Source organism: Suricata suricatta, chromosome 9 (assembly GCF_006229205.1).
Source record: "Suricata suricatta isolate VVHF042 chromosome 9, meerkat_22Aug2017_6uvM2_HiC, whole genome shotgun sequence".
Classification (NCBI taxonomy): domain Eukaryota; kingdom Metazoa; phylum Chordata; class Mammalia; order Carnivora; family Herpestidae; genus Suricata; species Suricata suricatta.
The window spans coordinates 95587937-95612213 of record NC_043708.1 but is presented as its reverse complement, the minus strand read 5'-3'; the positions used below and the strand labels follow the sequence as shown (position 1 = coordinate 95612213).

The window sequence follows — 24277 nt, the reverse complement described above, 5'->3', positions numbered from 1 at the left end:
AGCTACTCCAGTTCTCAAGACACTTACACAGCTCCCTAGAGTTTGGCCCCTTGTCCCTGCCTCCTACAGCAACACACGCCTTCACGCCTTCCATCTCTGAGCCTCCCAGGGGCCCTGTAGGAAAGTCATCTCCTTTCTCTACTGCTGCCACTTCAGGGTGAAGCTCGATCACCCCACCAATATGACAGTCACTCTTCTGTTTGTGACCGAGCTCTCCTTCATGAGGTCTACACTGCCATTCTTTGTCTTCATAGCTTTAAACATTTTTGCACCTTTATGATCTTTTGAGTGAGATTTTGAAAAGGAGATAAGTCATCTGCTTTTAAACTGATCTGGCTTGACGAGGCAAGTAATATTTATGAAACACCTCAACCCTAGAACAAGAACAGCAAACGTGCCTTACGCTGAAAAAGCAATGCACCAAGGCCAAGACCAAAATGACCGGGTGTGTCTCAATCCTACTTCCCAGCAGCACTGGCATGTTTTACTCAGGATCTCTGGATGTGTCCGTATTCATTAAGGTTTAAAACAAATACTTTTTTAACAGAAGAGCTTCTGAACAAACAACTTTACTCCCTGCAATGCGTTGTTTATGATATTTGCTAAATGGGTCACAATTTACTCACCAATAATCTCTCCTACGCTGACTCTGAGTTTTCTATAAAAATATTTCTTCTAATATTTATTAAGAAAATTCTTTTTGAGGGTTTTACAGCCCTTTTCATTAGCTGCTGCCACCACAGTCAACACTAATTACATTTCAATCTTTGAATAAGGCCACCTCAGTTTATTATAATCTTAGCTCCCTGTTAGCAAATTAATCCGCATATTTGAATTTCATGAAATGTCCACTATTTACATTTCCTTGACAACAAACCTCCGTCCAATATTTTCACAGAATGACATTTCTCAGCTGGGCACGGGTGTTTTAAACGAATGTGGATTTCCTTCCCAATCACAGTGTAAACACTGAATTAATGAATGAATTGAAAGACAGCTGTTCACTTTCAGACACCGGGCCATGCCACAATCCTAATGCGCTCCACAGACACACTTGCTCAGCTGGGGACTAAGCCCAACCAAGGACTTACGTAATTTGGCAATAAATGCGGACCAATCGCCAGGATGTAACATTGTGGCACTTGGCAAATAAAAGTGGTGTTTTGGAGTGGAAATAATGCTTTTGGAAAAGACCACTAAATGATGATAATTGCTTTAGTTAGCGAGATCAATGAGTGTATTTCTGCGTAAGAACAAAGAGCTTAGCACTTGGACGAAGCAGGAACCTACGCCAGACAGAAACATTTCCTCTCTCTGGGCCATCACATGTTATCAGCTGAGCACAGAGATTAGTCACGATGCTGGGCCACACATCCCCACCTCACTGCTCTAATTCCCAGGGGCACCCCCAAGACCAGCCACTCCGGAGGCTCTCCTCGCTACCAGGGAAACGCCGCACGGCATTCGGAAATGTCTCCGCCATGGCGTGCCCTCTTTCCTGAGGATGACAGTCCTCACTAGCGAGGCCAGGCTGGCCCAAGCACCCAGCACAGCACCTGGCACGGGAAAGGAATTCTATGTATGTTTGTGTGGAATGAGTAACTCTTGTTTTATCATACAAGTGGTTTAAAAAGAGCATCTAACGCAGAGGCAGGAGGTAATGAACTTCCTCAGAGAAGTCTTGAACTTAATTCCAGGAAATAAGAAGTGAGCCACAAACCAAAAAGTAACGTTGCCTGAGTGGGGTCCTGTGACTGTCTCGCTCTGAGGGAAGCTGCCATCGGTCTGATGATGCACACAAGTTAACACTTGTAAAGAGTGGACGAAACGTTCACTCCTAAGAGACCACTTATAGGACAGGTGGGAAGATGTACTTTTAGGGGGAATATGCATAGTAGATAAAAGTGAAAAATCAGAGGGTGGAAAGCCTAAGATTAGCAAAATGCAGACCGGTTTTTAAATGTGCATATTCCCAAACATGACAGAAAGAGGCAGTCTTACCTCAACTACCCTTGATGGTTTCCCCTCTTTTTTTCTTTTCTTCTTTTCTTCCTTCCTTCCTGTCTATCTATCTATCTGTTCTGTGGTAAAAACATAAGCAACTGATCAAACTTAAAGGTTTCAAAGGAAATGTCTGTCTTCACACTGTCAAGCCTTCGGAACTCCCAGGGAAAACAATTTCAAAAGTTGCTGGCTCACTTATGTAGTTCAGTGTGGTTTGAAGAAAACGAGAATGACCAATGTTTTCTATTTAGGGGGAAGAAATTAAGTTTTTAATACTGAATGCTGCCACTTCCCCTTAAATACACTCACCTCGTACAAAAAGGAAAGTGGCTGCGGGGGGGGGGGGGGGTGCGCTGTAGAAAGGTTGCTTTTGTACTAGGGATGGACACTTTGGCCATCCAGGAGTCTAAGGCTGAGGGGTCACTAGGACTAACTAATCTGACCACACTCAGACTGGAGCATGGGCACCAAGCTGGCTCTCCAGGGAATCCCAGCCCACCTCTGGAAGCCTGCCACTCCGGTGCCCATGGATGGTCTCCAGCACATCAGACTCTGTCCCGCTTTTGCCATTTTGATTCCACTCCTCTTTCCTTACCAGTGTATTACCAGTAAATTTATAGTGTTCTTACATTCCCAACTTCAACTCTAAAATTCCGTGGCTGACATTCTATATTCCACATGGAATATAAATACATTCGGAAAAAAAATACAGAATTCATGTCCAAAAACGTTGAAGATATGTTATTCATCCCTTTTTACCTCTTGACCCTGAAATGATTTCTAAACAATTCTCCTACCAATGCAGAGCCAAGAGATGGAAGTTTGCAATTCTGCGAGCACAGCACGGAGGTCCAAAGGAAGGGAAAGTGTCTGACATTTGACTCAGGTCAAATCCTGGCTCTCCACAAGTTCTTTACCATCCATCCCTGAATGTTTCCCCATCTCTAAAGTCATATTATTGATGATGAGAATATATGTAATTGAGAAAATAAAATCATATATTTTATGCTAAATGAAATCACAGGAAATAAGTGAAAAAGAAGGAATGTGGCATTTATGAACACAAGAAAGCTAACTTTGATCATAAAACATTTTAAAATATTTTTCAGTCAGAGGCTAAAAACCCCACTGGTTAACCAAACAGCCCTTCACCACCAACATCCTAAAATAAGTTATTAACTAATTAAGAACCCAGACAGCCAAGAATCTAAAATACGGTGCTGCGTCTGTAATGGAAATTTCACGAATAATTGTTGCAAGAATAAACGGATGTCTTTATGTTGCCAGGCACACAGAAAAGACCTCATCTAGAGACAGGTCCATGACATTTGTGCTATAGTTTCCTACACGGAGCCTAAACCCAAAATACATGAACACAAGGTTATCTATCCCTGCCTTTTTCCTACAAGCTGGCATCTAGCCTCAGAATCCTCCACACTGCACCCCTGTAGTCACTGTCAAAAACTTAGTGCAGACATAAAATAAAACCTACTTGATAGGGCGCCTGGGTGGCTCAGTTTGTTAAGCATCCAACCTCCGCTCAGGTCATGATCTCGCAGTCCGTGAGTTTGAGCTCTGCGTCAGGCTCTGTGTGGACAGCTCAGAGCCTGGAGCCTACTTTGTATTCCGTGTCTCCCTCTCTCTGCCCCTCCCGCACTCACGTGCTGTCTCTCTCTCTCTCTTTCTCTCTCTCTCTCAAAAATAAATAAACATTAAAAAAAAGTTTTTAAATTAAAAACAAGGATTACCCTTTAAGGAGGCCTTCCTCCTTGCCATACTCCTGGCAGCCAGGATGGCGTCTTACACACAGCAGGCACCAAATGAACAAATGAGTAAACTAATTAAAAAATCATGCACGATGCACATAGCTCTTTTGAAAATGTGAAAATTTTTTTAAAGTGAAGGTTTTCCATAACAAACCTTCTATGTCCACCCTTCACACATATTCCTACCTTCAGCTGTTATGAAACACTGTTTTGAAACACTTCAGCTGTTTAAAACACTAGGACCTGGGGCACCTGGGGGACTCAGTCAGTCGAGCATCTGACTTCGGCTCAGGTCATGTTCTCACAGTTCATGAGTTCAAGCCCTGCACTGGGCTCTATGCTGACAGCTCAGAGCCTGGGGCCTGCTTCAGACTCTGTGTCTCCCTCTCTCTCTCTCTGCCCTTCCCCTACTCGTTCTTTCTCTCTCTCTCTCTCTTTCTCTCAAACATTTAAAAAAAACTTTTTAATTAAAAAAATAAAACACTAGAACCTGAACATCAGGATTACTGTGGCTTTCCTTCCCACCCTGAGCAGCCATGTTTATATGATGTACTCCAAAAGGAGAAAATAGGCCCTGGGTTATCAAGCATCTCCTAAAGGAAGTAAAAGGTCACTGTGGAATTCCAGCAAGGCCAGCTATAACAAGCCCGATTCCTAGAACCTCCTCAAACGTGATTTCTGCAAAGTGAATTCCAAAGCTAAACATTCTCCCCTGGAATATTATTTTTATGTTTATTTATTTTTGAGAGAAAGAGTGGAGGAGGGTCAGAGAGAGAGGGAGACACAGAATCCGAAGCAGGCTCCAGACTCTGAGATGTCAGCACAGAGCTGTGGGGCTCAAACCCACAAACTGCGAGATCCTGACCTGAGCTGAAGTCGGCCACTTAACCGACTGAGCCACCCAGGCGCCTCTCTCCTAGAATATATGTTATACCTTCTGCAAAGTATCTCTTCTTGGTCACTCAAAAGAAGATTAACCAGGGAAATCTGTCCATCTTTGCCTCATCAGGGAAAAGATGGCAGGAGGCAGTATCATGAGCAAACCTGGCCAGATGACTGCAAACTCCAGAGCCACCCAGGAAGGGTCCATGGCATGCAATCTTCCCACCTCCCTGCAGGCATCAATTCCTAAATCAACCAGGCACCATAAGTGTGTCTCTCAGCTGTTTGCACAGGACCCAGAAAGACTGCTGTAAATGACAGGTCCCTGGATTTACAGAAGCTTACTGAGTATCATTCAGCATGACTGTTAAGAACAAAAGATAACACTGTGTAACCACCCCCAAATCTCAAAATATAAAATTAAAATAAACCTAAAACAGAAACCTCGCAGATTCCCACATGTGCAAATGCAAGTTTTCTGTTAGTCTGTTATTAACCCTAATGTTTGGTGACACCAGAAGCCCGATAAGCTCCTGGGTGGGTGGCAGGGGAAAGGCAACTGACTATTTCAGAGGCCAAAGTCACACCAAACATGCTGCTTCTTGGTCTCACCGGTTACTCGGTAATTGGAGAGCGGATAATTCTTCTAGATAATCTGAGCGTTTCTGAGGTCCTCATCCGCCTTCTCCTTTCCTGAAACCCACCCACACTCCCCATCCCTACCTTCACACTCCACTCTTCATCTTCTGCCCCCACCTCCCTGGCTGCACAGCTCCACAAGGCTGAGCTCGTTAGTATGACAGGCTCCAATTACACGTGGAAGTTGCTATGGTCTGAATGTCTGTTCCCCGCACCACCACACCCCTGCAAATTCATGTTGAATTCCTAACCCCCAAAAGATGATGGTACTAGGAGGCAGGGCCTCTGGGAGGTGCTTAGGTCACTGAGGGTGGAGCCCTCGCGAATGCGATTAGTGTTCTTTTAAAAGAGACTCCGCAAAATGCTTATTGATTCATGATGTGGTTTCATCTTAGCTTGGGCAAACCATGCAGTATTTAATCCATAGTAGCAGAATATTTACTATTGAAGCTTGAAAAGATGTGAGTTCGTTGTGTGCAATCTTTCATTTATGCATGTGAGAGGGTTTTCTTTTTTTTAATATTTTTACATTGTAGTACTTGTTTTGCTTGTTGGGGGTGTTTGCTTATTTAATACATTCTGTCAAGGACAGAAATTACATGCTGTTTTTTTTTCTTTCCCCTAGGGAGTGTGTCTTAGGTTTTTCCCTTATTATTTTCTTTGCTTTTTTTTTCCCTCTTCTTTTTTTGGTGGTGGGGGTGGTTATGTTTAAATGAAGTTGCTTTTACAGCACCAAAGACTTAATCATCCATTTCCTATATAAAAGGTAGCTACTTTTTATGCATGGACCTCAAGTATACTGTAGGATAGAGGTGGAATTTAAGGAAAGGTATTAAGCAGGCTTTGTTTTAGCTTATGAGCAAGTAATAAATTGTATCATGTATCTTGACTGTATCCTAGATAAGCTGCTATATAACGATTGCCACTTCAGATAGCTGTGAAATTAGGTGATTAACTAGTTGGTACTTAACCTTCTAATTTCTGTATAAGGTCTAATTACATGAAATAGAAGTGGGGGTTTTGATTTTTTACTTTGCTTTTCTGTTTGGAGTGTCATTGTAACTACTGTATTGTAAATGATGGAAAATAATTGCATATGTTAAAAAAAATAAATTGTGTTACATTAAAAAAAAAATAAAAGATTCATAAGCCAAAAAAAAAAAAAAAAAAAAAAAGAGACTCCAGAGAGTCCCCTAGTCCCTTCAACCCTGTGAAGACACACGGCAAGAAAGCATGAGCTATGGAACCAGGAAGAGGTCCCTCCCCAGAATGTCACAGGCTGGAGCCTTGATCTTGGACTTCTAAACCTGTGAGAGGTCCATTTCTGCTGTTTCGAAACTACCCAGTCTCTGGTATTTTGTTAGAGCCGCCATGAGGTACGAAGACAGAAATAAACAGGATATAACCAAATGCACGTATGTGAATGAAATGTGTGTGGAAGTACCAATCACAGCTCCTTTCAAAGCAAGAATGTGTCTTCTCCTAGGTCTCACTTCTCAAGTGCAGAACCCTTCCTCTCTGGTCTCGAGAGGCCAGAAGCACCGGGGGCAAGTCCAAACTGGGAGCTCCCCCTGCATACCTCTGTAACCCCAGCCCTGGCAGTGCTGGGTGAAGGCCGTCAACTCCAGTATCTTCGTTTTATACAGAAATAACATTATTTTATGCAGATGTCTCCAGTACAGAAGTCATACAATTCATGACGTTTATCAATAATTAGAAATTAAAGCAGTAACCAGAAACAGAAGTTTCAGCTATGTAAATCAACAGAAATATTACATATTTCATCCTTTTGGAGTTTGTCAGTATATTCTTTGGTATTCATAGTAATATGAATATTTTAAAATTTCACTCTCTTGAAAACTAAAATGCCCGCTCAGAGCCTCCACTATTCTTATTTTGTTAAAAATAGCTTTTCACAAGCAGCTTGAGACGTTAAGACCTATGCCTAGGTGTCTCTATTTTAGTCTTTCACAAGCTTCTAGAATGTACAGGTGACTTAAAGAAAAGGTTCTCAAGACCCTTAGTGTTAACTTAGTGTACAAATATAAAACCATTATAATTCTTATGATACCACACAACCAAATCTGCATGTAAAAAAAACACATTTAAGAAGCCAATACAATTCAAATTCACAACATAAATTTATATCTAGGATAATGTTAATTTTGCTGAAACAAAATCACGATACAGGGGTGAGCATGAAGACACTGGCCCACACTGTACAGATTCTCATGGTTTAACTGTGCAATTTTTTTTGTGCCCAGGTTTTTTTTAACTTTTTTTTATGTTCTTTATTTATTTTTGAGAGACAGAGAGGGACAGTGGGAACAGGGGAGGGTCAGAGAGAGAGGGAGACACAGAATCTGAAGTAGGCTCCAGGCCCTGAGCTAGCTGTCAGCACAGAGCCTGATGTGGGGCTCGAACCCACAAACCGTGAGGTCATGACCTGAGCTGAAGCCGGACGCTTAACTGACTGAGCCACCCAGGCGCCCCTGTGCCCAGTTTTTAATGCAAAAGACTCTGAAAACTCCCTTTGTGAAGTCTGGCCATAAAACTACTGGGTCTTCACATAGTGTGATGGCCTCATTTACATGCCCACTGTATCTGTTTTTTCCCAATACACCATAACCATTAAAATACGGTAATATTACCTGAAACACAGCCATTAGAAATGAGTGTTGGTATCCAGGGGTCACCCCGTCACTCAGGATACGCTGAGACTAACGTTTCACTTAGTCAGTAACGAACTCTCACGGAGAGCCTCTCCGTGCTAGGCCCCCTCCCCACTGCAGTTACCCACAGAACTTCCACTCTCGTGGGGAGAGAACAAACAAGGAACTCATATAACTTTCATATAAATAAGGAAGCAGGGCAAGGAGAGAGCAAGGTGGTGGTGCAGGGCCTTCCAAGCTATAATGGTCAGGGAGGACCTCTCTGGGAGGGGGACATCTGATTTGAAGGTTATCAGGTCTTTGCAAAGCCAAAAGCCAGGGGCTGGATGAGCTCCACTAGGAAGTCCTGCAGACGGAAGGGCTGAGGATGGAGCCCCAGCATCTCGCTGCACAGGCTGCTCCTGGACCAGAGTAACAGCATCCTGTGGGACCTTGTGAGAAATGCACTCTTAAGCCCCACCCACACCCAGGGAATCATTATCTGCGTTTAACAAGATCCCCAGGGAGGGCCTAAGCCCCACCCCAGCAGCACTGTGGTGTGAGAAGAGAAGGAACAAAGACACCAGAGCAGGGACAGCCAGAGGTAGGAGAAAACCAGGAGAGTGGGGTGGCCTCCAAGCCCACAGAAGCTGGAGTTTCAAAAAGAAGGAGGGTCCAATAAGCCAAATGCTCTACTAAGTCAATGAAGACTAAGGAAGGATTCCAGTATTAAACAGGATGGAGATCAAAGGTGACCCTGACAAGAGCTCTGTCACTGAGCAGGAAGGCAGGGAAAATGTGACCAGAGCAGACTAGCAAAAGAACAGAGTAAAGACAACTCTTTCAAGGAACGTCAATTATCATAGAAACTAAAACACAAAAATTCGGGCAGTCATGGGAAACTTCAGTGCCTCCCTTTGCCCACCCCACTGCCCTTCCACCCCAGAATGAGCTCTCTGCAGAATTTGTTTCCATCCCCAGGGATGTGTTTGCAGCCCAGGCAGGCTGGGCAGGGAGAGGAAGACGGGCAACAAAACGCAAAACCTGGTATTCACGCTCAAGGAATTCTGAGCCAGACCTTACCTAATTTTATGGAATACCACTTTGCTCCCTCCCTCTGGCAGTTGCCTACTGTCCCGAGTTGTAGCTGAACCTCCAAGGGTATGCCAAGAGCAGCTAAAGAAGTACAGTCTGCATTTAATTTAGACCAACGGCAGAAGCACATGGAAATACCTTTTCACCCTGGGAATGCCAGAAAAAACATAAACAATTCCAACCCAAAAGAATCCAATGGGGGGAAAACGTCACTCTTTTCCATCTCCTCTGCAAAACCCCTTGACCTATTAATCCTCATGCCCACCAGTCCTACTCCACGTAGAGGGACGCCTACATAGAATCCCAGTCTAAAGATAGAAAGGCTTTCAGAGACCATGTACCATACCCCTGACTTCTGTCAGAGGAACCACTTTCAAGCTCCTTTGTTCCAAGTTTTTAGACTCAAACCACTGCTCTAGGACCCATTCCTATCCCCCATTATCACTTCTCGAACACCAGAACAGCAACTCCAGGCTACTCTCTCTGCCTACACCCAGCACCGACGCTTGGTCCCTCATCTCTGTGTTACTGTCCCACAGCACGCCACAAGGGAGCTGCGTTAGTTCTTCATCATCATCATCATATAATTAACCCTTAAACACTCACACTACGCACCAAGCACTCTTCTAAATGCTTCTATACTACACATTAACCTACTCTGAGCTGTAATGTCTATAACCTCTGGACATCAGCCTAATGTTGAACATTAACACATACACTTTAACATGTGTGGGTAAGTAATGACCATATAGAAAAATACCGCAAAAAAAGAATGTACAAGGGTCTTACTTTTGTCCTAGGGGCTCAATTTAGAAAGGTTTTGTATTAAAACCCAAAGTGTAATTTGTTTTCCTGGCTAGCTCTCCCCAGGCAGAGCCTTCTCTGAGTCACAGCAGTAGAAACCACGGTGTGAAGCCCTAGCAAATCTACTCTGTATCTTTGACTGTACGGACGGTGGCAGGAAGCAGGCATTCCTATCAAAACAGGTGCCAAGTTGTGAAATGAAACAGACAATAAAAGTAAATAACTTTTTTAAATCCTGGGCATGAAAAAGACTACTACAAAGGAAAGAGAAAAAATGAAGAGGAAAAGGAAGAAACACAAAAGGAAAACAATGAAAGGAAGTCCCTCCCTGGCAGTTAAGAGGTTTTAAAATTGCCCATCTATAAGAGTTGAGGGTCACACATTTCTCTGGAGCTTCAGGCTTGTTTGTGTTTCCCATGCCAGAGACAGCTCCTGTGACTTCTCTACTTGTACGAAGTGAGCAGACCGTTGCAAGGCAAAGACATGATGATGTGTCTAAAGAAACTAAAAACATTTAGCAGTAAAAGGAGAAACACGAAGAACTCAGTATCAGCATCCCAGAGAAAAATCTGCCTCAAGGAAGCCTCGGCCTTTAACGTGGAACTTTCAACCATCGCTCACATGCACCTTCCAATGTTCTGGCTTACAAAGCACTTCCAAGTTCGCGATCTCAGGCAGGATGGAGCACTTGAAGCTGTCTGGCTGACCACAGAGAAGAGCAGGGAGTGGAGTCCAGCGCCCAGCTGCCCGAGAGCACAGTCCCCGACCCTGCTCAGTGTACTTCCTGCTTCTAAAGCCAGGCCCTCCAGCTCTCATGTAGGCTGAGCATGTTTGGGGAATGCAGGAATGGGGTTATGTTTTTCTCCAACTAGGTGATTATAATCTTTCCACTGAGCAGCATTCCCTCGATCCAAAGGCTGACTCTTGCCAAAAGTGTCCCATCAGATAGCATCACACAATTCCAACAGGCTTTACCCAGGAGCTCTCATTTATAAATGTGCCACTAAGAACACTACCTACACCCGCCTCCTACCCCAGATCAGCAGAGGGAAAAGAGGTCTCTTTGTTGTTTAAAGATACAAAGGGAATGGACGATTTGGTTTATTAAATAGCCCCTCAACAGTGCAACGGTGCCCAGGCTTCTATACACAGGGGTGTATTAGTCTGCTCATGACAAACTACGACTGACTGGGTGGCTTAAACAACAGAAGTTTATTTCTCACAGTTCTGGAGGCTGGGAAGTCCAAGATCAAAGTGCTGACCGATTCAGTTCCTGATGAAAGGTCTCTTCCTGGCTTATAGAAGGTGGACTTCTCAGTGCCATCTCATGGCCTTGGGGTCCCTGTGGGTGCAAAGAGATCTTTCTCTCTTTCTCTTCTTCCAAAACCGCTACTCCCATCATGAGGGCCCCACCCTCATGACCTAACCTAATCTAATCCTAATTACTTCCCAAAGGCTCCATCTCCATATTCGATCACCTCAAGGGTTAGAACTTCAACATTTGCATTCAGGGGGAACATAAGCCTTTAGTCCACAGTGAGTGGGTAGGAACAAAAGGAAGCAGGGAGAGAAAAGATTATAAGGATCCTGTCACCCAGTAGCAAGGAGCCACCAAACACTTGGTAGATCCCTAAGAAGACAGGACAACTAACTACATGTAATGTGGTACCCGGATGGGATCCTGGAACAGGAAAAAAACATTAAAGAAAAACTAGGCAAGTCTAAATAAAGTATGGACTGTAACTAACAATTTATCAATATTTGTTTCTTAATTGTGACAAACCAAACATATGATGTTAATACAGGAAACTGGGTGGGTTCGTCACCCAGTCCTATCGTCACAATTTTGTTATAAATCGAAAACTCTTCTAAAATAAAGGGGTTTTTTGGGGTTGTTTTTTTTAAAGTAACATTCAAAACTAAGCCACCAGGCAGTCAGACTCCCTGTGGTCGTCATTATGGTCACTCCAGAGCCAACATTTGCAACTCCTGGCCCATCTTCCACCTCTGGCCGTTTGGACGGACAGAACACAGATACTCATTCCTTCAACAGGTCACCAGGCATACCACCCTGGTTAGAGCTCAAAACACTGCTCCTGGATAATACCTCTGCCAGAAAAAAACAGGGCAAATCATCTTCCAGGACCAGTGAACACGGAGCATCCCATCACAGGGACCAGTGAGTTCCTGAGCTCAATGGCTACACACATGGGGTGTGAGTATGCTGTGCAGGCTGGCGACAGTTTCCCACAAGACAAACAGGAGAGGTTCTTAATGACTAAGAAACCTGTAAACTACATCTCATGGGAGGGAGAATGAGCAAGGAGAGAGCTGAGCAAACACTGAAGCTATTGATACCTTCCCCAGAGAAGGCAGCATGAGGGCAGAGTTTAAATGAGGCACATTAAACAAAACTTACTCACCAGGGTTCCCAATGGACAAACAGAACTCTAACCCCTTCTTCCTCCAACTCAGAGCCAAAGAATATGATTCTCCATGACAGAACATTAATTGGATGAAGAACAGAAGAGCTGAGCTAGTCATAGAACAGGAGAAAACAGAGCATTAGAAGGGGATTGAGAACAAGTAAGAAGTAGTGAAAAATGAGTGATGAGATGGAAGCAATTATATAGAGTAGGATATTAATTAAATTTGCTTGGCTGTAAGAAGCCGCAGTGACAGGAAGTTTGGACCAGAGTATCACTTGGGCTGAACAGAAGGAATGGTCAAGTTAAAGCCCCATAGAAAACATTCCTTAATAAGTACCACTCGAGGCCTTAGGTGCCCTGCCCCGAAAGCCAGAGTCTCCTGTCCCCCCAACTATGTTCTTCATACCTGTTCCTCTCTTATAAACACTGGTCCCTCTGACAGGTCCCTGAGGTCTCAGACAACTTAGACTGCCACCTGCTAGAGCCCAGACTGTCACTACCCTGCTTTGATCTGCACCCCATGCTGCCAAAGTCCTAAGCCACCCATTTGAACACAGTGTCTGTCACACAGTGACACAGATCCAACCCCAAGACCCACCAGACACCCAGGCAACATCCCCCTAGACACTCTCCTGGCTTCCTCCACAGCAGGTGTATTTTCACATTTCCATGATTTCTTATTTTAAATTAATATCTGTCTTCCCTATCAGACTATAAAATCCATGAGAACACTAGGTTTTGCTCACCATTTTACCTCCAGTTCCCTATTGCATACCTGACAGCACAACTGTTTCTGGAATGAATGACTGAATGGATGAAGACTCCTTCACCCACAGCAATCTGAGACCTCCCAGAAGGAAAAAAGGACATGTCAATTCTGAATGACCAGCACAGAGTCTGATCTTGGAATCAGCTTACCCATAGAAATGGCAGTATAGATAGTGATTAGGTGTCTAGTGCTATCAATCAAACTAGATACATAATTAATAGTAGAATAATAAATAATACCAATCACTCATTGAACATTTACCAAGCACCAAGTACTACACTAAGCACTTTTAATACATTATTCAGCAACCTGCCAGGTAGGTTATTATTTACCACAATTTAGAGGTGAGGCAACTGAGGCTGAGAGAGGATGAATCACTTGCCCTGGGTGACCCAGATAGCTGTGGCACAGCCAGCAGTTATCTAGGGCTGTCTGACTCCGAAGCCCACTCTCTTCATGACTCTGGATTCTGACCACCTACCAAGTACAACAGATGTTGTTTGGGGGTCTAGAACATAAGCACCATTTATGACACTGAATCCCCAGGCCAATGCATTCTAACTCCAAACAATCAACAAATTGGAAAATCAATGTCTAGAACTCATCTGGTTGGTAGGTTGGGGACCACGTGTAGAGGATTATGAGGAGAAAGGAACCTGCTGCTGTAGCTGCCAGGACCGCGCCCAGAGAACAGCAAATGGGCGTCTCTGTGTGCGCTCCGGCAGCAGACACGAGACCAGGTCCCAGATCACCCTGACAAGAGGCGTCTCCGAGAGCAAGTACACATCTGGAAGGCCTTCCCAAATGTCTCTGATTCAAACCACAGAGAAGATGGCTGGCCGACCGCCGCAGGCCCAGATGGCAAGGAGGCCATGTTAGGAGCAGGGAAGTGGGCTACGGCACAAGATGCTGACTTAGTGGAAAGGGAAACCAGAATGCAAAGGGCTGTGTGGAATTCTAAGGGGAAAATGAGAATATTCTCAACTTTAAAGAGGTGGTGAGCCATGGTTCCAGAAGCTCTGGGCACAGAAATGTCTTGTCACCCACAAGACAGAGCTTGGGCAGGTCACTGCTATGAACTCTGGCCCATGGGAAGTGATGATGGGCTTCCACCCCAAAATGTGAAGAGTTTGGATGTTGTCACTCCCATAATTAACCAACTGAAAAAGGAAGGGCCACAGTGGGGATTAAATGAAATCCTCAGTGTAGAGGCACTTTTCAACTGTAGTACATTTAAGAAAAAGAAGGCACCAAAACTATATTTCTGTGGGTTTTTTTTTAAACCTCTGGTATTTGAAGATTATGAAAACATGGCAACTGTTCAGTCTCAGAAGGTAGGTGGATTCACCACACAGAGGCTCTTGCGCAGATTCCAACACTTAGCAAAGGAGTGGCCGTGTGGAAGCCCACACAGGGTTCACTGGGAGAGAATCATGAGGCACTGGCCTTATTCCTTTTCTGGCAGGGCTACACACTGGGAGGCCAAGAACTGGGACCCCCAGCCAGATTTCTGAAAGGCACCTTCAGGTTTCTCTTGGGGAGTCTTTGGTAAGTCGTGGGGACATTTACCAAGAACTCACCCCATGGAAGGTCCATGCTGGGCCCTGAGGCAGACAACAGCAATGAAGGAAGTGGCAAGGCAGGACCAATCCACACTGCCTCCCGTGTGGGCACAAGGAGCAGGTGGCGAGCTCGTGACTGCAAGTGACCAGGCAGCATGGAGAAGACGTTAAAGCAAGAAGACACGTGCAACTGAGTGGATTAGAACAACACATGCTGATTTTTACTATAATGGAGGTCAAAAGTCTCACTAGGCTAAAATCTAGGTGTCATCAGTGTTGCATTCTTTCTGGAGGCTTTAGGGGACAATCTATTCCCTCACCTTTTCCAGTTTCTAGAAGCTGGCCGCACTGCTTAGTTCTTTGGTCCCCTCCTCCAGCAGGGTAGCCTCTTCTTACTCTGCTTCCTCCGACAGGCCCCTGCGCTGACCCCCGAGTGGGGAGTGCCTTCCTTATGAGAACACATGATGACCCTGGGCCCACCTGGATAATCCAAGAGACCCTCCCCATCTCAAAACCCTTATTTCAATCACATCCCTTTGGCCATGTAAGGTGACATATTCATGGGTTCCAGAATTAAAAGGTGTATATCTTGGGAGGAGGGTATTATTCTGCCTGTCACATAAGTAGACAGGGAAAGTCAGCCTCCAGAGAAGGAAAAAAAGAAGAAGGTAAATGTTCAGAAAGAAGCAGGGATGAGATGATATCTTTTTTCAGCTTCCCCATTTCTGATTTCCTAAGGCTAAAGCCTCCTGCCCTTGGTTTCCTTAAGACACCATTCATCCATTCTGTTAATTGCCCCAGAACATTTTTCACCATGTCCTCGGCCCAAACCACGCACCCAGTAGGTGGCAGACATGAGATTTACACCCTAAAGCCCAAGCCCCCAACCATGAAAACCACAGTAACCCAGGAAACACAGGCGATGAGTTCAGAGTTAAGGGGCCACACAGATAACCAGACCGGACAACTGGTCAGGCCCAACAAAGTGAGATTTAACAGGGAGAATCAAAGGCCCTGAAGAAACCGATTGTTTGACCCCAAGATGGGTGAGGCACAGGAACCAATCTTGTTTTTTAAGAAAAAAGACTTGGGTCATAGCTGAGAATAAGTTGCTGTGAGACAGATGATGGTCAATGACCACAATGATCTCTAGAAATTACACAACCAGCTTCAGCAGAGCAGGGCAGCTGAGCACCCTGCAGACTCCCTGGAGATCAAGAACAACTACCCCCAACTATTTCAGAAGTGTGTCTTCACTCCCAAGCCTCAGGGGAACATGCAGGGAGTCTGGCGGACAAAAGGGCCACCAGCCCAGCAGCCACATTCGCCAAATGGATCCCGCTGATCAGAGCTGTCCCTGGTGAATTAGGGAGCCCCCTCTGCTTGGGGCTCATCAGCAAGAGTCTGGTTTGAGTGGCCAGGATGATTTCAGGACCAAGAAGCTAAGAGAAGGCACTGAGTACAGAGGAGGGGAACAGGGCTGAGAATGATAAACTGTCATGAAACAGAAATACCAGAGGGGCTGCCATGTGAAAAGGGATTAAACTTGCCTTGCTTGCATGGCTCCAAAGGTGAGAACAAGGAATCATGAGCAAAAGTGCCAGAGACACAAATTCCAATTCAATCTAAGGAATTCCAATTCATTCTAACAGTTAAAGACACCTGAAGTTAAACCAGGCTGTTTTGGGAGACAGTGAGTTCCCCGTCAGTGGAGGAAGGCAAAGAGAAGGGACTCCAGAGTCAATCCTTCAGTACGGGCAGGTTCTTCCTGATTTGGAAGTCAATGATTTCACTTCCTATTTACTTGTAACAACCATCCACTTACATATACTGAGACAAGATCAAGGTGACAGCACCAGAGATGAGCACAGAGGTAAGTATAGCCTGAACAGTGTTCAGGAAGGAAAAAGGATAACCAAACAACCAAAGAGAAAGGTTTTCTCCAGATCATATCCTGACTGGAGAGAAGGCACTCCTGCCTGCTGCCAGGGGGTGGGTGTTCTGGCTCACCCACCACATCCACTCATGGACTCCCGCCTGTACAAGAGGTGAGTGCCAATTACTTCAGGCACATCTTTGTCCTCAGGGCACACTTCAGTAATATTTTGACATGGAGAAAATCATTGCCAACAGAACCATCCAATATGGTAGAAATTTGATACATGTTAGTAAACTCCTTCAAAAGTTGGCCTTTTTTTGATGTGGTCTTCACAAAGACACAGTATTCACTTGTGTTCTCTAAGCCGCTATAGCTTATGTTCAAACTCTTGTATCAAAATACAAAACCTACAGATATCTTAACATTTTCAAGTAAATCTAATTTTCCTCACTGAATCTGAAAAGTCACAAACAGGATAAATTTCACTCTTTGTAAGATAGCAAAGGAGAGAAAAAACCAAAGTCATACAAGTATATTGTGTTTAATACAAGAATTAAAGGGCACCCTCATAAGCCATGATAAAATTAGGGAGCAGAGCCTTAATATTTTGAAATAGCAGTATTGCGAGGTTCTATTTACAGTTTCTCTGGTAGTTAACAAGATTTTTTGCAGGTCTTTAACAAATAATATAGCAACAGATATATTTAGATTGCATTTATTTTTTTCCTTTCAATCATTATTATTGAGCCTCATTCCAACCTCCCACCCCAAAGCACACAAAGGCATGTACACGTACACCTGCACACACACTCTCACAGGCACTATGCAGACATCAGCAGAAAGAGGAAGTGATAAGAAGGCCCCCACATCCCCCTCCATCTGTTGACCAAACCTGCTCCAAGGAGTGCAAGATAAAACTACTCCCTGACTAGACCCAACTTACCACCATGCCTACTCTTGCTGTAGTAGCTTCTGGTTGTCCAACAGCACAAAAGGTCCCAGGACCATGTGATCCTTTCCTCAAATTTCTGACTACGCACAGGACAAAGCATTGAGGCCAACCCAGCCGGGAAGCATCTTAGATTCTTCCTCTCCCTTAGGTACCACACCAGTCAACGACCGCTTCTTGTGGACACTGCCTCCCAGAACATCTCAGCCATCTGTCACCGTTCCCGTGAGGGCATCCTAATTTGTGCTGTGTGTCTCACCTGGGTGTCACCAGTGGTTTCCTAAATGGTCTCTCAGCCTCCGGTCCTGTTTTCCCCCAACCCATGCTCCACTTGACCAGTGATCTTTTCAAATATGCTCACTCATTTGTACTTCAGCTTTAAAATTATTCAATTTCTTCCTTTGCACGCAGAATAAAAATACAAACTCCTTAATATGGCATCCAAGAACAGGCCCCTGACAATCTCAGGCCACCTGAGAGTCCCCGTGCAGGATGGAGGGTCTCCAAAGGTACCACACTCTGTGGCTTCCCATGAGCTTGCCTGGCAGCCTCTCCTCTTCTCAGGCCTCACCTTCCCTGACTCCCCCCGACCACATTTCCTGCCTTCTGACCCCCTCAACCCCTCTCCACACATGTGCCAGGGCTGCGCAGGCCCCCTCACTGCGACGGCCCTCTTCTCCTCTACCTCCCATTACAGACTGTGGGCTCCTGGAAGGCAAGGCCGCCCTGTAATCTCTCAGCGTTTAATTCCAAGCAGTCCTCAGTGAGGGCACACACCACAGAGAGGTGGAGGCAAAACAGCAATCTCAGGAGTATTCGCCTCATGAAGAAGGAGCCTGGAAGGTCCTGTGCTGACTGCTGGGAAAGTACATAGTTTCCAGAAGTTTAGTCCTTGAAAGACTGCCCAAACTTTGCTTTGGAGCTTGAAAGTCACAGTCCTGAATAATCGGTTCTTCGAGTTCAAAGGGAAAAACTGGCCACTCCTCATATAAGGGAAGAGACTTAACTCCGAGTGAGGCACTTGGGGCGAAGGAGTTCAGCTTATGAATGTATGTGTTCATCATCCCTGACATTTAGGGCCCCCAAGGAGAGCTAACTCTCTTTTCCCTTTACCAGAATAAACACATAATAGGGTATGATCCAACCTTCAGTTGCTTTTGGGAAACAACTTCTTAGAACCGATTATTTTCCTTCTGAGCATCCCACCTGCTGTAAGATTTCAGCAGCTCATGGATATTGAACCAGGTCACTTAACTTCCACTCCACCCTCTTAGCTCTGTGCCTTCTTAAGATACTAAACAGAATAATACTTTCAGACATGGAACAAACTGTCTGAAGCCCTTTTTTGAACTTCAAAATTTAAATATCATCAAAAGGGGACTGCTGTTTTCAGTAGTAAAAGGGCTACATGTTATTCTAATGAGCTTTCTGATAAGAAATCCCATCCACACTAGACCTACTTTTCACAATTATTTCCCTGAAGATGTTTTTGGGTGGTAAGACTAAAAGCAATTTAGAAAATAAAGCTGATGAGAAATCTTACCCCACACCCTCATATCTGCTAAAAACAAAGAAAAAAATAGACCCAGACCTCAGGAAAGTTTTAGCAAGTGAGTCAAGACCTCCCATAAATGCTAAAACTTAGCACTTGCTGCCATAACAAATGTCTTAAAACTCCTCATGCATACAGAAAGCTTTTTAAAACTTTTTTAATGTTTATTTATTTTTGAAAAAGAAAGCAGGGGAGGGGCAGAAACAGAAGGAGACAAAGAATCCAAAGCAGGCGCCAGAGTCTGAGCTGTCAGCACAGAGCCTGACAAGGGCTCCAACTTACGGACCATGAGATCCTGACCTAACTGAAGTCAGACGCTTAACCGACTTAGCCACCCAGGTACCCCGTGAAACCTTTTTTAGAAGCCCACCTCCAAAGAGCAGAGGCAAATAACAGGGCCTTGTCATCAGTAGTCAGGCGGTTCAACCACCACCACTACCAATTCTACCCCCATCAGACAACAAAAAATTCACGTCGAAAAAACAGATGGCCCAACCTCCCTCATGACCCGTGAACTGACCAGAAACAAGATAACAAATTCTAGTATCACTCAGTGAGCACTAAGTTACTATTTGGGAAGTAGTCAATATTTTGATAAATAAATGAATGCAAGAAAAAGCATTTATTTCAGAATGTACTCAGAGCACAGCACTTTATCAATAATCCTGGCCACTAGTTCAGCATGGATGCTAATAACCTTTCTGGATTTACACAGCACTCTCCTGTGACTGACTGTCTTACTACGTTCTCGTGTGTTTGGTCAACATTTTCAAGTACATTCCTGCACCGGCAGGCACGTGATTTCCTGAGGTACTCATCCAGCTTGTTGGTCCCACCTTCAGGGCCCTGCCTCTGGTACTCAGCCTGCTCTTCTGTGTCACTAAGCCACTGCTGTTCTCAGTGGCTACAGAACAAGTCCACAGGAAGTCCTGTGCTTTCTGTAAGCCCATGGAAACTTCTAGGCTGTCCACCTCCTTCGCTCTCAAATCCCTGCACTGGCTTCCCACTGCCATCACGATAAAAGCCTTAAGATGACCTGCAAAATCCAGCAGGCTCTGCACCCCCAACCCCACCACCTTTTAAAACATTCTCCTGTCCCCGACTTCCCTTTCTGTTCCCAGAACACCCCTTCGGGCCATTAGGTCCTCATCTCCTTTTCCCAGTGCTCTTCCCCCAGGATCGCCATGCTCCAGACTTTGCTTCCAGCCTCAACTTCTTCTTGGCCATCTCATAGAAAAGAAGACTCCCATGAAGTAGGATTTTCCACCATCCCCCACCCACCTTATCTCACCAGATTGTCCTTCTGATCTCTTATCACCCACTGATAGGCCTTTGTGTGTTTACTGGCATCTCCTCCAGCAGATCTCCCCCACCGAAATACAAGCCCATGCCCATGCCGCCAAGAGTAGAAGCTGCTCTTCTTTGTTAAAGATACCACCACCATTATCTTTAGGGTTAATGTATGGTCTGGCACTTAGTTGCAAACATGGCAGTTGGTAAGTATCTGTATTGAATGAATAAAAGGCATTTGTACTAAATGTAAATTGCAACCCCACATGGTTAAATAAAGCCAATACCTTTGAAGAGCTTTCCTGTCTTCTCTAAACCCTGGGGGAAAGGGGCAGAGTCTGGGCTGGGGAAAGGTAAACATGGGGAAGAGAAAAAGATTAATAAACCACCTTCTCAGGGGTCCCCATCCCTTCTCCCCTCTCCACACCCTTAAACAACAGGAAAGAGCTGAAGATTGGACAGGACAAAGCTAAGAAAGAATGTTGTAGAAAACAGAGAACCCATGACAGAGTCCAAACAGGAAGATTTAGAAAGAAAAAGCCTTAGCTGGGAGCAAGTAAAGCAAAGGTCGCAGCTCCCAAATCAGAAGCAGAGACAAACGGCCACCCAAAGTCAGTGACACAGGGAAGTGTGACACACCAGCCCGAGTATGAGAAAGATGGTCCATCCCAGAAACGATGGAAGCAGTGATGTTGATGTCACCACGGACGCTGGAGGCCAGGGGATGGGTGAAGTAAAAAACAGCCATACAGAAGTTCACTATAGAAGTGAACAAAACTGCTACCGGAAGAATTTCTATGCGAAAATGCGCCATCTGCAAAAACGTGCTGAGGGCCTGGGCTCCCCAATAAGTTCTTCACAATATCCCGACCGTAGCACTTGTAAAAACCTGGTGTCTGAAAATCCAGGAGAGGTGCCTCGGATTTAGCAGAACTGCATTCTTCACTTGAAAATATCTCGCATGTTATTAAAAAAGAAAAATTGTCAACATCCATAAATCTATGAAGATGCTGTTCTGCTTTCGTCCTTAGCTGGTGGACGTAAACATTAAAAAGAAGAAAAGGGGGTGTGCCCTGGCATTTCAAGAGGCCCAAAGTTGGGCCCTCCAAACTGGGCAGGGAGAAATGTTGCAAAGCTCCCAAGTGCTGGGCAAGGCTGATAAGGACAAGCGAACAGCACCCTGAGAAAGCACTGAGGGGGAAGAGACATGTCTAACAGTTTAAATCAATACCTCAGATCGCACTGGACGTGGATGAGAAGCCAAGGCCAACCACAGAGCACCGGCCCAGGGAACTCCCTGGGCAGCAAATGCATCTCAGCTCTGGGGGCCAACCAGAGTCGTAAGAGGCCCCCTGTCCTCCACAGAAGTCTCCTCAGAAGTGCAGTGTAGGTCACTGGGCTCTGGACTGTGCCTCTGTCTTCTAGAAAAGCTGAAAGGGGTGCCCTTCTCTAAGGAGAAAGTCAACCCCAGGACAGGGAAGGGTATCTCTCTAGACAAGGGCTCTAAAACTCACCAGCCATTTTCTCAGGCTGTTTCTTTTCCTTCTGTGCAACGTCACCTCCATCTATTTAGATTGAGTATCTGCCAGCTTGCCTCCAGCCAGCCAGATGTTGCCTTTCAAGGATTGCGTATTTCTATAATTATTTCCAGGAGAAGCAAACACTCTTGAGCCATTACGGTTTGCCACAGAATTCACTTTTTCCCACAAAGGGGTGTATATCTTCCTCTGCCCCCTGCTCTCTGTGGGCGAACTGAGATGGGTGGGCCATCCAAATCAATGCAGTCAACGAAACCTGTTTGGAAATAAGCTCGTTGGTATTGGCGAGGAGTTAATTCATCCTCCAGCTTTTGCTTTTTGTTCTGAGTTTTTTTTTTTAACCCCATATTTCTTGGAAAGGACCTTTACTGTTGAGGAAGAGTTTTAAACACTTTCCCAGTAGGCCATACTTGCAAAAACAATATCATTTTCTGAGCAGCAGAGTCCTGGCCTACATGCTTCCCAGAAACCAGCATGTTGTCCCGGGTCCTGAAGAGGGGCGTGTCATCCTGGCCAACAAATCTCAGCATGAGTCAGGGCCGAGTGGGTCTGGCCAAGACCACCTCTGAGGTTGCCACTGAGAAGGCAGTCCCCCTTGTCAGTAGATGGCAATCAGGGCTCCTTAACAGTCATTTTCAAAAGAGTCCTCTGACATCAAGCTTCTGGCAGGCACTGTGGAAAGAACAGCCTCCAAATGATAGCAAAAGATTCCATGGTGGCCTTTTCTGACATCATTTGAAAACCACCTCCAATTTCTTCAGTAGATTCAGAAAAGTGCCCAGCCCTTAGATTTTCATTTGAAATAATGTATGCATACAGTTGGAATTTCAAAGGCCTACTGTCCACTGCCTTGTCAAAATATTTGAGCATGTGACCCTAAAGCCCTATACAGAGGACTGTGAATGACCTTCCCGGTGGTTGGGACAGAACAAACAAAAGATCCCTATGAGTAATTTAATCTAACTTAAGAAGGCCAGAGGTGAAAGCAGCTGGAGCCTTCAGCACCACTGGGCGCTTAACTTGTTAAATACTTACGGAGCACCTACTATGCGCAAGCCACCTACCGATGTGGAAGACATACTGTGAAGCCCACACAGAGCAGGAGGCTCAGTGAGGTTAGGTTTAGCTGCTCATGATCAAAAACTCGAAATAACCTTGGCTTAACCAGTAAGAACCAAGTGGGGAGGGAAGCAGTCCAGGGATGGCATCATGGCTCCAGGGTCATTAGGGGTCCAGACTCCTCTTCTTTTTGTGCTCCACTTACACAGAACAAGGCTTCCATCTCCACCATTACATCGTGATCCAAGATGGCTACCAAATTTCAGCTATTGTGTCCATGTCCCAAGCAGTAGGTAGGAAGACAGAAAAAAAGCAAAAGATGCACTGTCTATACAAGTCAGTCTCTGGAATCGTCCCATAAGCTCCACATGAAACACTTCACCTTTCACTTACTAAAGCTTAAGTCCCTGGCCCATAGCCAGGTGAAAGGGAGGCTGGGAGACAGAATCCTTTAGCTTGGCCCATTACTACACTCTAAAAAATTATCAGGTATTTTGGTTACTGAAGAAGGAGAGAATAGATAGTAGGTATAAGATTAGCAGTCTTTGCCACAGAATACAGACAGAGAATTTGAGGACAAGACAATGTGGAGTTCTGTTAAGTTCAGAGAAGAGTTGATGAAGATGCTTAATAAAATCAATTTTCCAGAACCAGCCACCTTTGAATTGAACATGTTTTGTGAAATATTAAAATTGATAAGGAAACTTCTTAGGCATTCTAGAACTGTGGCACCATCAGAATCACTTGGGAGCTTTAACAATACAAGTCCTCAAGACCCTTTTGGAAATTCTGATGGATGGATTAGAGTTGAGACCTAACATTCTGCACATGCACACCCGCACACACATGCAGCCCAGGTAAGTCTCCGGATGGGCAGTCTGTTTCAAAAACAATGACCTCATCCAAACCCTCATTTAAGACATACGGACACAATTTAAAAGTCATGTGATTGGCCCGTGTCCTTCTTAGTTGTCAGACAGAACCAAGACTAGAATCCAGTATCTTTACTCATTATCCAGTCCTCTCACCAGAAGTCATCTCTCTGAGGAACTTGAATTTGGACCTCAGACTCCTGAACAAAAATAATCCAACCACCTAGTCAGCCTACCCAGGTCTGGCTACAGGGTCTTAGTTTCTGAGCTAAATCCAATCTCCATCTAAATTATCCTTACGTAGCCACGAGCAAACGTGGCACAACCAACCGTCTGCTGTCCCTACCCCTGCAGCTGGAGCCAACACCTTCATAAACGTGTGCAAGGAGCGCATGGGTGGCTCAGACAGGTAAGCATCCAACTTGAGCTCAGATCATGATTTCATGATCATGTGAGTTCGAGCCTCACGTGAGGCTCTGTGCTGACAGCTTAGAACCTGGAGCTGCTTCAGATTCTGTGTCTCCCTCTCTCTCTGGC

At 45.0% G+C, this 24277-nt stretch overlaps 1 protein-coding gene across 1 annotated transcript in view; it reads right to left on the bottom strand.

Annotated features, from left to right (window-relative positions):
• CGNL1 (cingulin like 1) overlaps window positions 1-21561 on the bottom strand; it is a 124169-nt gene extending 102608 nt beyond the window's left edge. The window contains exon 1 of the mRNA XM_029951969.1: window positions 21503-21561. The gene's annotated coding sequence lies outside the window, so the exon portion shown is untranslated. The remainder of the gene's footprint in view (window positions 1-21502) is intronic.
• Between the last annotated feature and the right edge of the window lie 2716 nt (window positions 21562-24277).